Source organism: Dipodomys spectabilis, unplaced genomic scaffold, assembly GCF_019054845.1.
Source record: "Dipodomys spectabilis isolate Male_0828 unplaced genomic scaffold, ASM1905484v1 ptg000002l, whole genome shotgun sequence".
Classification (NCBI taxonomy): Eukaryota; Metazoa; Chordata; class Mammalia; order Rodentia; family Heteromyidae; genus Dipodomys; species Dipodomys spectabilis.
Window position 1 is genome coordinate 38,052,690 of NW_024870679.1, and position 14,435 is coordinate 38,067,124.

General features: G+C 36.8%; 1 protein-coding gene across 2 annotated transcripts in view; it reads left to right on the forward strand.

Annotated features, from left to right (window-relative positions):
- The window catches only part of Jak1 (Janus kinase 1), a 121,064-nt gene that overhangs the window by 40,821 nt on the left and 65,808 nt on the right, over positions 1-14,435 (forward strand). Inside the window, exon 1 of one of the 2 annotated variants that reach the window (XM_042683704.1) lies at positions 6,985-7,081. The exons of the other annotated variant lie outside the window; for it this stretch is intronic. The gene's annotated coding sequence lies outside the window, so the exon portion shown is untranslated. Of the gene's footprint in view, positions 1-6,984; positions 7,082-14,435 lie in introns of those variants that run through there. 2 annotated transcript variants of the gene reach the window in all.

Below are 14,435 nucleotides of genomic sequence, written 5' to 3' on the forward strand. Positions count from 1 at the left end.
CTGAGAAGGAAAGAGCTGAGAAAGAGCTGAGAAAGAAAGAGCGTCTGGGCCTGGGCTAGGCCTTATCTAGGGTATGGGCGGAGAAAGGTGTGGCCACATCAAATTCAGATGTGACCTCTTCCAGGTGAGCCAGTTGCCTAGGTAACGCAGGTCAGACTGGGTGGAGACTTTGCTGCGAGGAGGGTGGAGTCTTCTTGCCATCCAGCAGACCTTACAATAAATATCACAAAAGGCTTGTTTGTACAATAAATTTAAGCTAGTAAAGTTAAAAAATTATAGTTAATTTAGTTGAAGTCTGGTTTAGTTATTTTCAAACTTGGAAGTAATTTTCAAGGATTATCTTTAATATCGTACCTCTTTATGCTTAAAAGTTTTACTCAGTAAATCAGGAATGGTAATAATGACTTTACTTTTCCATGTGGAGTTACTTTCCCATTTATCATGTTAGTTATATTTGACACTCAGCTTCTTTTTATTTGCTGTCATCTTTTAAAAAAAAATTTAAGTTCTCATTTTGTGTGAGGTTCTTAGCTAGATAGGTGCTGGAAGTTGGACTGTATTAAGTAATAGAAGGACCTTATTTAAAGACTTTAGTTTCAGGCCTCACTCCCATTTGACTTAGTTCATCATTGTTTTTAATTAAAACCTGAAAAAAAAGAAAAGATCATTAAGAAAAATAATGTGGTTTTTTTTCTTCTTCTTTTTTTTTTTTGGTTCTCAACCTGCCCAAGGAAACATACGTTACAAACTGGCCAATAATAAAGTCAAGAGAATCATTGCTTAGGCAGAGCTTTGGAAGATTGCTGATGATTGAGACCATCTTTAAAGAAACATACTATTTGATAAAATAGTAAAATAATTGATAATATGTATCTGCTTAGGGTTTCCCATTGTGTTCGGGCTTTAAATATATCAGTTTAAAAAATATGTGGAGGGTACTTTTAAAATTGAAAAACATCAGCATACAGATGACTATTTAAAACATGAATGTATACCTATATACCCACTGATCAAATTAAGAAATAGAGTACTACCATTGTCTTGAAGTCATCAAGTATCTTTTTTCATTGCATTCTCCTCAGAGGTAACAGCCATCACTCCTTTTGCACTAATCATTTCCTTCCTTCCAGTGTGATAAATACAGGAAGCAAGCATAAGTTGAGGTGTATAAGCAAAGGCCTATGCTTTCATTACTAGGTGAAGGCTTTCGGAAGAGAGCTTCATAGTTCCAGGTTAAAGTTACCCTTGGATTCATTAGAAAATCTGGGTCAAGAATGGATTCAGACGTGAGAGGCTGCAAGGTTTATTTTAGATTGGTGGAAAAGGTCACTGAGAGTTGTGAGAAGCAGGCTCCTCACAGCAGTTGGGGTATCTAGAAGACTTCAGTGGCCTACCTGTTGGGATCTTAGAAGGATCCTGCTTGGTAGAGTGGCTGCTTCATATTTTATTTCTGTTTCTAAGATCCCTATGATATACATCCAGCTCTCATAGTAGGTCAAAACAGAACAGTTCTCTCAGGTCAAATGGTCTTCTGCAGTTCCAGGCAGTAGGGCATAGAAGGGAAAACAAGAACACCATTGTGCCATGAAAAAGAAAATCCCCCTTTCTCTCCTTCCCTCCCTCACTCTCTGTTCTTCTTGGATACAGGGTTTTACTATGTAGCTCAGGCTGGCCTTGAACTTGTAGTTCTCCTACTTTACTCCTGAACTTGTAGTTCTCCTACTTTACTCCTGAATGCTGACATAACAGAATTGTACACTGTGCCTGCACTATATATATCTTAAGTTGCACTGCCCATGGACTAGTCATCCTTAAAGGCTGGCCAGAGCTCTCATCCTGAGAGTTCTTGATTCTATCTTCCTGAAAATTCCCTTTATTTGTCAGATCTTTATTTCTTGGGTGGAGCTTATCTTCTACTAGCTTTTTGAGGATACACAGCAGGTAAATTTTATGAGATATTTTATGTCTAAATATGCTTCATATGATTCCTCCTTCTGACCTTATTGATAATTTGACTTGTAGAGTGGAAATTTTCCTTTTCATAATTTTGAAGCAGTGCTGTCTGTGCATCAACGAAACTTAAGAAGACTGAAAACATTCTTTTTATTTATTTATTTATTTATTTTTTGTTGGTTGTGGGGCTTGAACTCTGGGCCTGGGCGCTGTCCCTCAGCTCTTCAGCTCAAGGCTAGTGCTCTACCACTTGAGCCACAATGCCACTTGTGGTTTTCTAGTGGTTTATTGGAGATAAGAGTCTCACAGACTTTCCTGCCCGGGCTGGCTTTGAACTGCGATCCTTAGATCTCAGCCTCTTGAGTAGCTAGGATTACAGGCGTGAGCCAGCAGCGCCTGGCTGAAAACATTCTTTAATCTTGACCTTCTGCGTGTGGCCTGTCCCATTCTCTCTAGGAAGATAACAGAGCTTCTCTTGTTTTCAATGTTCTGAAAATTTCTGGAAATGCAAGAGTGTATCTGCTTGCATGGATTCTGTGGGAGGATTTTTTTTTTTTTCCTGACTATCTGTAGCCTTTAGTTCTGGGAAATCTGGGAACTCATTTTAGGAGTTTATTCAGGAACTCAGATGTGTGACTGTCACACTCTTACTACCTTTATCCTCTTGTTTGCAAATTGCTCTCTTTTAAGTTAAACTTATCTTCAGTTTTTCTGTTGAGCTTATAAAAATTAATGTGCAACTAAAAAGTGTACCAGTCCTCAGTGTTTGTTTACCTTTGAGAATTGTGTACTCTAGTTCAGCCCCACCTGAAACATTTCCATCAGCCCTGAAAATTCTTCCTAATTGTCTTTTTTCATTTATTATTTTTTAATATTCAAATAGTGTTTTTTTCCTCTGAGATGTTACTTACAAGAAAACACTTCTATTTATGTTTGGTAAATATGTTTCTTGTCTTTCTGAAACATTATAAAATTTCTCTTTGTTTATAGTGACTTGCCTTTTTTCTGTCTGCCTGCTGCATTGTAGTCATTCTTCAGATTGCTATTGATGGTGGCTATTTGTTCATGAGTAAATATAGGCAGTGGAGAGTTGAGTGTATAAGGCTTACAAACTTTGAACTTCACTGAAGAGTGAACCATTAATTGGGAAACAGTGTCAGTATCTTTCATCTGTTCTAATAGAATGATGACATTTCCCCAGTCTCTTGCCTGGATGGTTGGAAACTAGTTGCAGCCACTCTGGAGCAATGTAGGGAAGAAGATGAAGGTTGTAGCATCATGGTCCCTCCAGCACTCGGTGTGTACTCCTAGACTTCTCTGTGTCTACAGGCCACATGCTTTTTCCAGCACCTCTAGATCTAGTACCTTTCCCAGAAAATAAGTTTTTAGACCCATGCTGCCCTATAATAAAATAATCATATGCCACAGGGCAAGAGTTTATTTTCATTTTCATTTACTTTATTTTTTTTAATTTTAATTTTTTATTGTTAAAATACTGTACAGAGGGGTTACAATTACATGGGCAATCATTTACTTTTTTGAGAATTAAGCTGGACTACTGAATTAATTCCCACATCTCCATTTAATCCTAAATTAATTTCATTTTAAAAAGTTAAGTCAATTATTTGCTATAACCATCCACATTTTAAGTGCTACATAGTCACATTTGATTGATGGTTACCATATTGCATGGACAATACAGATACAAAACATTTCTGTTCTGCAGAAATTTTTATTGGTTTGGATTTTTGCTAGGGTAGAAGAATGGGGAAAGAAATTATTTTTCTCAGAGATTTCTCCCTAGCCCCTTTCCTTGATCCAAGTTACTGTGTTTCAGTGGGTGTACAGACATTGTACACATCATGACTTTTTTTTTTTTTTTGCTTATGTGGTGCTGAGGAATCAAACTCAGGGCCTCAGGCATGCAAGGCAAGCGCTCTACCACAGAGCCACCTTCCCAGCCCTCACATCATGACTTCTTATGCTTTTCTGCTGTACTTTAATTTGGTTCTTGGCTTTTGCCATATACTCTGCTTCGCATTCTACATTTATGAGTTGTCTTTTCTGCACATCAATCACCTGCCAAAAGTTAATTGCAAGTTTCCTTTTTCTCTTGCTTAGTTCTTCTTATATTTCTGTTCCATGAACATTTATGTATATATTTTGTATATATATTCAGTATGTATCTAGTATATATTACATATAATTATATCTTATATTGTATATCATATATATATTAGATACTGTATTTCTGTAGGGATCAGGAGAGAATGAAATTGGATGCTAGTGTTTAGTCTGTCATTTTAACTAGAAATCTTTATTTATTTACTATTCACAATACTATAAGGTATAGATGTGATTATTTTCATTTTTCAGTCAAAAGAGACAGGTAAAATAACTGGCTAAATGTTACATAGTGTCAGGCTCTTGTGGCTCATTCCTGAAATTCTACCTACTTGGAAGACTAAAATCTGGAGATTGTGGTTTGAAGCCATCCTGGCGGGAAAGTCCATGAGACTTTTAAGTTCAACTAACAAGCAAAAAGCTGAAAGTAGAGCTGTGGCTCAAGTAGTAAAGTGCCAGCCTTGTAAAAGCTAAGTTCATAAACATTGGAGATTAAGATAAGGATGATTATCATTATGAAGGTAAAAATGTGTTTGTTTCTTTAGCTAATCATAACTATGCCACAGTATTATGTAGTCACTTAATCTCAATAAAGAAATATTTGGAGAAAAATAAAAGCTAAGGGACAGTGCCCAGACCCTGAGTTCAAGCCCCAGTATTGGCTCACACAGATTTTTTTTTTTTTAAAGTTGCATAGCTAGTGAGTCAGTCTTTAAAATCTGAGTTTTGTTTTTTTTTTTTAATTGAATAATGTGCTGTATCTTGTACTCAGGAAAACCCCTTTCCATCTTCCAAGTCGCAATACTTTGAATTAAAGCCATGTTTTAGGTATGCTAGCCTAGGGATTTCTCCTTTATCTTTAAAATTACTTAATAAAAGAGGTCACTCTTGAGTAGTTCTGTCTCAAAGATTATTTCCTTAGCTGTTTATATCTACATTGTCCTGAGACTTTATGATTTCTGAACTTTATGTTAGCATTCTCTTTTACAATGTGTGAAACATTTAGAGTAAAAAAAAAATCCCATTGTGTTAAGTGTTTTACTCAAACTGCCTGTGATTTTTTTCTCTTATTAGAATTGCTCTAACAGTAGCAATTAGACTTCACTTTCCATAGGCAGCTGTTTATCTTTGAATCTCTAGTTCATCCCTGTTAATCTTTGAATCCTTAGTGCTTGACTGCATTGTTTATTTGCATCATTGCATTTGCTTCCAAATTGCTAGTCTCTACCTGTCTCTTCTAAATGACCTATGAAAATTGATCTTTCTCAAGTGCACTGTTTATTGACTTCATCTGACTTTAATTATTATGTTCTAGCTCTTCAACATGACATAGAGGAATGATTATGGTCTATTTCTTTCTTACTCCAGTAGAGTTATTTTTGGCCACCCCTACCTCCTGCCTCTCCTCCCCTTCCCTTTAACACTGAATCTAATGGAAGATCATGCTCTAAATCTACCTCTATACATATTTACTTTCTGCCTGAAGTGTCCTTTCTCTAGTCCCACCCATTCTCCTCTTTAATGTATGCTATTTTCTTATCAGATTGTTTGCCTGACTCACTTTTGATTTAGAGGATTCATTCATTCATTCAAATTGGATCTTACCATATATATTATTCTACAGTTTGCCTTATAATAGGTTTTTCTACTTAATATAAAGTTCCCATATATAACTGTTGAATGACCAGTCAGTTTTTTCAGTTAGCATCTTTTGATAGTAAGTTTTTTTTTTTTTGGGGGGGGGGTCCGGTCGTGGGGCCTGAACTCTGGGCCTGGGCGCTGTCCCTCAGCTCTTCAGCTCAAGGCTAGCACTCTACCACTTGAGCCACAATGCCACTTCTGGCTTTTTTCTTTTTTCTTATGTGGTGCTGAGGAATTGAACCCAGGGCCTCATGCATGCAAGGCAAGTGCTCTACCACTGAGCCACCTTCCCAGCCCCTTTTGATAGTAAGTTTATCTTCATTTATCTTCATTCATTTCCTGGTGCAGATCTTTGCCCATGATACACAAACAAATATATTTGTTGAATGAAGCTAGCGCCCTAGTGTTGAATGAGCCCATGGCAGTTGATTTCTACTCTGTCACTTTTGATTCTATCATTAGTAGGATGTTCGGTATTCAGCCTATTTTCCTAGCATAATTGTGAATAACACCTCACTTTTACTTAAATAAGTCCTAGTTTTCACAGAAGAATATGTGGCTACCTTATCTTAGCAGAATCAAGTGGATCAGATAAAGAGTAAGAAATACTTAAGGTATCTGTTTGCATTTGAAGCATTAACTCCATTTTCTTTACAATCAACCAATCATGAAGGCCCCAAAGTGAACATAAGAAAATTCCTTTTATGAATTTTCACCCTAAAGTGTTTTATTTTCCAGAGAGACTGCTGATCCTTTAAAAAATGCTTTTGTAAAGAGCAGTTTACATTGTAGAAGTGGGACTCAGCTTCCTTTTTTTGATGCTAATGTTCAGTTTCAATCTTGAAAATCCAAGAGCTTATTGGATTCTTTTCCATTAAGACTCCAGTGGGATCCTAGGCCGTTCTGTGTAGCCTAAGTAGAAGCTCACTTCCTGAAATCAAAGGGAATATTAGGTTAGTTGTTGAGTGTATTCACAAGAATTTAGGATGTGGGCTCATATCCTTGCTCTGCTACTCCCTAGTAGTGCAGTTTTGAGAAAACCTATTTGTACTTAATCTAGAATGTAAAATGAAGGCAAGAATATTTACAGAGTTAATGGGGCAATTGAGGCCATGCATGCAGAGTGATTAGCACAGTTAGTGCCATAGTAAGAAACAGTAAATGTTGATTTTTATTGTTTTGATGATCAGTTCTATAATTATCTTTTGACATAGACTAAATCAGGAGGTGTTAGAGAGATCTGCCCAGCTGCTTTCTGATGGCAGTCTGCATGTCCCTAGCTGTCTGTAAGTAGTAGAAACTACTGCATTTATGATGAAATCATACGGGTTGAAGAAGAGAGAATAGAGTCCTGTGGTTGCCGGTGAGTTGACTGTTACTTGGTTTTACCTTGTGAGTTTGGGGTTGTTCTATTTTGGGGTGGGATTAGAAGGGCTGTACCTCAGACTCATCTAGAAGATTAAAGTATTATTTTATGTATTCTACCTTTGGAGACCCTAATTCAGTAAGGCCAAGTTAGAGATTGGAGCTCATATATTTTTTTAAAGATCCTAGATGATTTTGATGTACAGTTTGGTTTGAGATTTCATAGACTGGGTGATCATTTATTGCCATGTTATTACATAAAACATACCCTGATCATTTATTACTTAATGTAAGGCAGTGACAGTATTAGAGTTCTTATTTTAGAAATCAGTAAATGGAGACAGATTGTTGTAAATATATTAAAGTGGAGAGCCTGAATGAACTGAATTAAATTGAATTATGTTTTATCACAGTTTTGAATAAGCCAATCATGCATTCGTTTTTTTTTAAAGAACCTTTGTCTATACTTAGAGTATTAGAATAAAATAGCAAAAAATGACATAACAAAGTAGCTTAGAAATATAAACAAGCATATTTGCATTTAAAACCTTAAGGAAGATTTTTTTTTTTTTGCGGTTGTTGGGCTTGAACTCATGGTCTAGGAGCTATCCATGAACTCTTTTGTTTAAGGTTAGCATTCTACCACTTTGTGTCACAGCTCCATTTCTGGAGCTGTTTTACAGGGTCTTTTCTGCCCAGGCAGTTTCAAACTGTGATCCTCAGACCTCAGTCCTATCTCTGGTATTTGAAAATTTTATTGCTCCTATTGTAAAAGAGAGAACTTAGGTCCACATCATTGATATTTGGCTGATCCCAATCATCAGTTAAATTATTTAATGGAAGTGCATTTGGTTAAGAATCAGTATACCTGGGTGATTCTCAGTCAACTGTTATTCTTTGTACATTTGAGTTAGTTACTTGAGTAATCTCTCTGGTATGTGTTTTTTTGCTTATAAAATTAGGTAGGTTTTTTTGTGCCTCTGTACCATATGATATTTTGGGGGCTACAGTGACGAAGTATGTGAGATAGGAGTGTAGAAGATTGATGAGCTAGGAATGGCCACGTGTCTCTGTTTGCCTGGGCTTTTCCTTTGAGGTGTTCTTCCCTCTCTCTGGTGTCCAAACTTGGATGATAAATTATATCATCACTTTGTACTGACAACACCAACCGTTGTTTACACTTAATCTTTCACAGCTGTAAGATTTTCTGCCTCATATCTATAGCCCTAAAGCATTCACCAAATATTGTAATATTTCTTAATACGTTCTGATAGTTTCCTAAAATTTTATGTTACTCATCTCTCCAACGACATTTGTAAGTGGATAAGAATTTTTTTTTTTTCTAAATGCTTTCCTTGATTCATTAGCATTTGAGGTCTTAGACAGACTGGCCACTGGGTCCAATGTACCCAAAGAAAGTAAATTCCAAATGTAGAAGAGGACAGAGGAATGGTAAGAATGAATTTGACTTTATGGAAGAAAACTGAAAGAAGAGAAATATAGTCCTTTTCTTCTAGGTTTATGTCTGACTTTTTTTAAAAATCTAAATGCTCTGTATTGACATTGTAAGTGCAAAATAAATCTCCAAGTAATTAGGAGGAGGTCTGGAAGCCTCTCCCATAAGCTCTGGGAGAGGAAATTTCAGATTGCCTGCCCCCTCCAAATTTGTTTCAGTATTTTGACTTCCTTAGCTGGGTGCTTGTGGTTCACAACTTTAATCATAACTTATTCAGGAGGCTGAGATATAAGGATTGAGTTTTGAAGCCAGCCTGGGCAGAAAAGTTGGTGAAACTCATTTCCAATCAATCAGTATATAGCCAGAAGTTTCCATCCTTAAGGCACATATTCTTTCTCCTTTTCTGATGAAAGCATGCATTTTTATCATGTTTTATTTCTGGCCCTTAGGAACTGTAAGTTCTCAGGCCATCCTTAATGTTTAGGTGAAAAGCTGTAGTCTATAAATAATTTTACATCAATCTTGACTTTTGGTCCTTGTTGGTTTTCCTTAGTCCTGTTTTTTTTTTAAACATATATTTGTTTTTATTAAAGCTATTTTCATAAACTGCCTTAGAGTCTCCAATTTAATGAGATTAAATACATAAATATAAAGATAGCGTTATAGTTTCAGTATTTTCAGGGAATTACTTGATGTTCAGGAGGAAACTTTTTGAGACAAAGCTTTTTGCTTCAGAATTAATTAAAGAGGATATGCTGGTGTATGAACCCATTGAGGGAGTTGCTTTCCCATAAGAAAAAGGGCTGAAAAAAATAAATAAAACAACTAAAAAAAAATTAAAAAATTAAAAAAAAAAAAGAAAAAGGGCTGGCTGGGCACTGTTGGTTCATATATGCAATTCTAGCTACTTAGGAGGCCAAGATCTGAGGATTGCTGTTCAAAACCAGCCCTGGCAGGAAAGTCTGTGAGACTCATCTCCAATTAGCCACTTGAAAACTGAAGTGGAGCTGTGGCTCAAAGTGATAGATCACTAGCCTTGAGCTTAGGGATAACACCTAGGCCCTGAATGCAAGCCCCAAAACCAACAAAAGGGGGAAAAATGAATGAATGAATAAGAGCTAAGTATTCCATATGGTCTCTATTAAAGCTCTTTGGACAGAGGATTGACAACACAGTATTCTCAAAATATTAATGCAAGGATAAGTACTGTAATTTCAAAAATTAGATCTAGATTGGAGTATGTATTTTATTCTCCCTAATTTGGTTCTTCTAACACTTTCTCTCTTTTAGAGTTTTTAGCCTTTCTTACTAATTTTGTCCTCTCATTCATTTCATCCTAAAGCCTTTCTATCAGTTCAACAACCAGCTGCCCTTTTATGTTATTCTCTCTTTTACTAAATACTACTTTACTCCTGACTTCTTCAACTCTATGATCCTTTCTTTCTGATGACCACAGACCAAGATGTATGCTGCAGCCTATTAGTGGCTATCATGAGATATTACCCCTGGTAACAAATGACTTAGAAGCTAGGGAAAGGAATGTACTATGCACATGGCACTTATTTGGTTAGTGTTGAATATGATTTTTAAATCTTCTCATGGACTCAATTCTGTAACCAGGGGTTTCTGCATGCAAAGGCAGGGAATATACTCATAGGACATCTTACGTATGTGTTCTTGCTGTACTCAAGCAACCTGAGGCTCAGAGAGAAGAGATTTGTTGTGGCTTGACCTGTAATTCATCCAGCACTTTTCTTAAATCCCATTTTGCTGCAAATCTGAGAAAAGCTGGAGGTTCATTATGTAGAACAGTGTTATTCTTTTTCTTAGAATCAAAACCAGAGCCCAGCCTTTTCATTTGCTAATAACTTTCCATTTTTGAGGATACCAGGAGGAATGAACAAGTACACTTAGATAAAATGTATGTGAATATCTCTTAGAAATGATCCCAGTCTCAGCCTTCTCTGTAGTTCAGAATTTAGCAGTCTGAGCTAAACCTTTACCCAACATCTTTATCTCTCACTTAAAAAATATGGTTTTACCCAAACAGATGTTTTGGGTGTTACTGAAAAATTTAATGTGTCCCAAGTTTACCCAGAAGTTTAATGCTTCACAGATATTCTACTTCTTAGCATACATTTATTTCCTTAATGCTTATAGTAGAAGTCAGTTAGAAAAGAAGTTCTGAATATGGGGATTTGAAGGTTAATGGTAAAAGGATAAAGGAAAAACTAAGCACAAGGATGAAAGAAGTAGTATTAACCCCCTTTTCCACTGTCCCTTTCCTTAAAAAGCTTCAAGAGGTAGTGGAGAATACTAGAAACAGTCCTAAGATAGATGGTCATGTAGGCTTGAAATCTGCTTTTGGCATGTCCTGTCACCTCTCTGAGTTAATATTCATATACTCATTTACTGTTTCGTTGAGCACTTGTGCGCTATTTATTGAGCCTATGTTTTAGACATAGCAGATAAAGCAGAGAATAAAAGTCCCTACTTTCTGGTGTTAAGATAATTGGTGCTTGTGTTAAGATGATAAAGGTGACAGAGAATAGAGTAGTGGTGGTGGTGAGAAATGTTTACTGTGGGGCACATTAAAAAAAAAATTCTTTTTTTGGGGAGGGGGAGGGGTCTGGTTGTGGGGCCTGAACTCTGGGCCTGGGCACTGTCTCTCAGCTCTTCAGCTCAAGGCTAGTGCTCTACCACTTGAGCCACAGCGCCACTTCCGGCTTTTTTCTTTTTGCTTATGTGGTGCTGAGGAATCAAACCCAGGGCTTCAAGCATGCAAGGCAAGCGCTCTACCACTGAGCCACCTTCCCAGCCCCTAAAAAAAATTCTAAGCACTTTACATGTATGGCACATTTTGAAGGTAATGAATTAATGATGATTTAGATGTGGGTCAGAAAGAGATGTGTCAAGACTGACCTTTGGAGGATTTGCTGTTACATTGTGATGATGAATACTGGCGTTCAAGATAGTGACCACTGGGGATAAGGCAGAAGGTCTGTGGTGGTGTTGCTGTTTATACTGATATCCAAGAGGTAGTTGGATATTTGAGATCAGAATTCTGAGATATAAATTTGAAAATTGCTAGCATGTAAGTGACATAAGTCATACAACTGGGTTCAGTTGCTTTGGTTGTGAAAGTAAATAGAGAAAAGTTGGAGATCGAAGTCTTGAGTCCATGGGCCACACCAGTATTTGGAGATTGGGAAATCGAGAGGCTTCACCTTCTGAGACTGAGACACTAGAACCAGGCTTCTCTCTCCTGTAGGTGTAATAGTACTTATGTAAGGTATTATACCTGAAACTTATAGAATATTAGTGTTTGAGTCAATGAAGAAAGACATAGAGGAAGTTATCTGTAAGTGATTTTTAGACTTGACATTTCTTCTGAAAGTATGTTTTATGGAATTTGGAAAGGTATGCTGAATTTGATCTTTACCAGTAATTTCCAATATATAGGCTGCACAACTGTGGAGGAAAGTAATTAGGGATGGGGAAATTTAACAAGGTCTGCTATCTGCTTTTAATAATATTATTTCTATGTTCTAGCTCAAGAAAATATATAGCAGAAGAATCCAGGGACTCTATTACTGTTAACAGGATTCTCAAACTAGAAAAAATTAATTAACCCAAAGCTAAATATGTTTATAAAATTAATATATGTATATTGATGATGTGTTGGTGGAATCTGTTCATAAGAATAGATCTCTGGTTGGGCTTCCAAATCTTAGCAAGCTGTTTGAACTTGCTGTCATCTCACTTTCTTCTCCTTTCTTTCTCTGTCATTCCCTCACACTGAGAATGAGGTGGGGTTTCCTGAAAAGTGGGCTCTGTTCTGGGAAAACTCTGTGGCTAGCTGCCAATATGACATGTAACTCAACCAGTCAGATGGTGAAAAGAGAAGACTTGCAAAAAGCTGAATGAAAACAGGAAAATCAAGTAGGTTAAAGGGAAACAAAACAAGAAGATTTAGGTAAATAAAGGCCAAGGATCATTTGGGAGGGATTTGGGAACGGTAGCCACCATTTCTTAGGTGTATAATACTTTTTCTCTCTTTTGGGTTACTTTCTTTTTGCCCATCTGCTATTATCAGAATTACAGGATTTCCTCAGAGGTTACTAAGTAATGAGTAAATGTAACTTGTCCCAGGCATTACCTTCCAGAAAACCTGTGTGAAAGAACATTGCAAAACTGTTGTGTTCTTCATGTTGATAAGTACTGATCATAATTTTAGGGTGTATGCATGAACAAAAGTGTGGGGGGGAGGGGATGAGAAGGGAAGGAATGTGATTTAAGTGAATGAAATAATGGCATTTCTGGTATATTCTGTCATATGCTCAGGAAAGCCCTTCCATGTTGATGGTCTCAACAATATTTATAGGATTTGATAAATGAAAGAGAACACAGAGATCATCTATATTTAGATTCTTCCAAATATATGTTTTATCAAAGAAACAAGTTGTAGATGCCTGAAATCCCACCATTCACTGGGTACTCATTTGGGAGGCTAAGCCAGGAGGATCTTGAGTTCAAGGCTAGCCTGGGCTTATTTAGCAAGATTCTGTGTCAAAAAAGAAAAAAAAGGTCTTCTGGCTGAATCATTTTTGCAAAAGTTGGACATTCATTGTATTTTTTACTAGCAAAGGCAAGAGCTTTTGTTGTTAAAATGTTATAAGACTTGGGGCTGGGGAGGTGGCTCAGTGTTAGAGAGCTAGCCTTGCATACCTGAGGCCCTGAGTTCGATTCCTCAGCACCACATAAGCAAAACGAAAAAAAGCCAGAAGTGCTAGCTTTGAGCTGAAGAGCTGAGGGACAGTGCCCAGGCCCAGAGTTCAGGCCCCACGAACGGACCCCCCCCCAAAAAATGTTATAAGACTTTATTTTTTTTCAATTTGTTTCCTGATGAGCCCCCATTTTCCTTTTGTGAAAGCTATATGTATAGGATAATTATTATCACATCACAGAAGGTGTAAAACATTCCAGAGAGCATAGTTGGGGAGTAATACTTTAATTCAGTCTTTATATGTAAATTGAGCTTGGCACTTCTCATGGTCAGTTTCTCATTATTAATGTCACTCCTGGGTGTAACATTTTCTAGTCCTGCTTTACTAAAGAAACTTTTAAAAAGTTGTATCTGCTTTCATATTAAAAATTTTGTTTTTCTTATTTCTTCCTATAATTACAACACCTGTAGGTTCAGGTACATAATCTCAGTAAATGCTGTTGAACAAATTGACAAAGAAACATTAGTTTCAGAGTAGTATGCTAAATCTAGTCTGAGGCTGTAGAAAAGAAACAGTCTTATTTATGACTGCAAAGAACTTGTACTCCATCAAATTGGTGGCTTTCTCAAGATCATGAGATGTGCCATGGAAAGAACTCAGATTAGACTATGATTTTGATCATCTGTGGAACAGAAATAAACTGGATAAGATTTTTGCTCCTGAGTCAGATGTGTATATGAGAACCCTTATAAGTGGGTTGTGCAAACCTACCTTTTACAATAAGAGGTGTCAGTTAGAGTTATGGTCACCAGGGTAGTCATACAGTACTTTATACCCTGACAAGAGCTTCATGATACTATCAACACTAAGATGTGAGTTATTGTTCTCATGTCTTATTAAGGAACAAATTTAGAGACTTAGTGATGTTTCTTAAGTTGACATGTCTTGAGTGAAAATCCAGAATTAGGACCCAGTGCATGTGTGGTTCTAAACTTGTTCACTAGATCATAGACTTTCTAGGTCTCATTATTTCCCTGCTCTACTTCCTATATCCATGTTCCAAGATGGTGGCTCTTTTTTCCCCTCAAGACTAGTACTCTACCTCTTTTTTTTTTTTTGTCCATCGTGGGGCTTGAACTCTGGGCTTGGGTGCAGATCCCTCAGCTCTT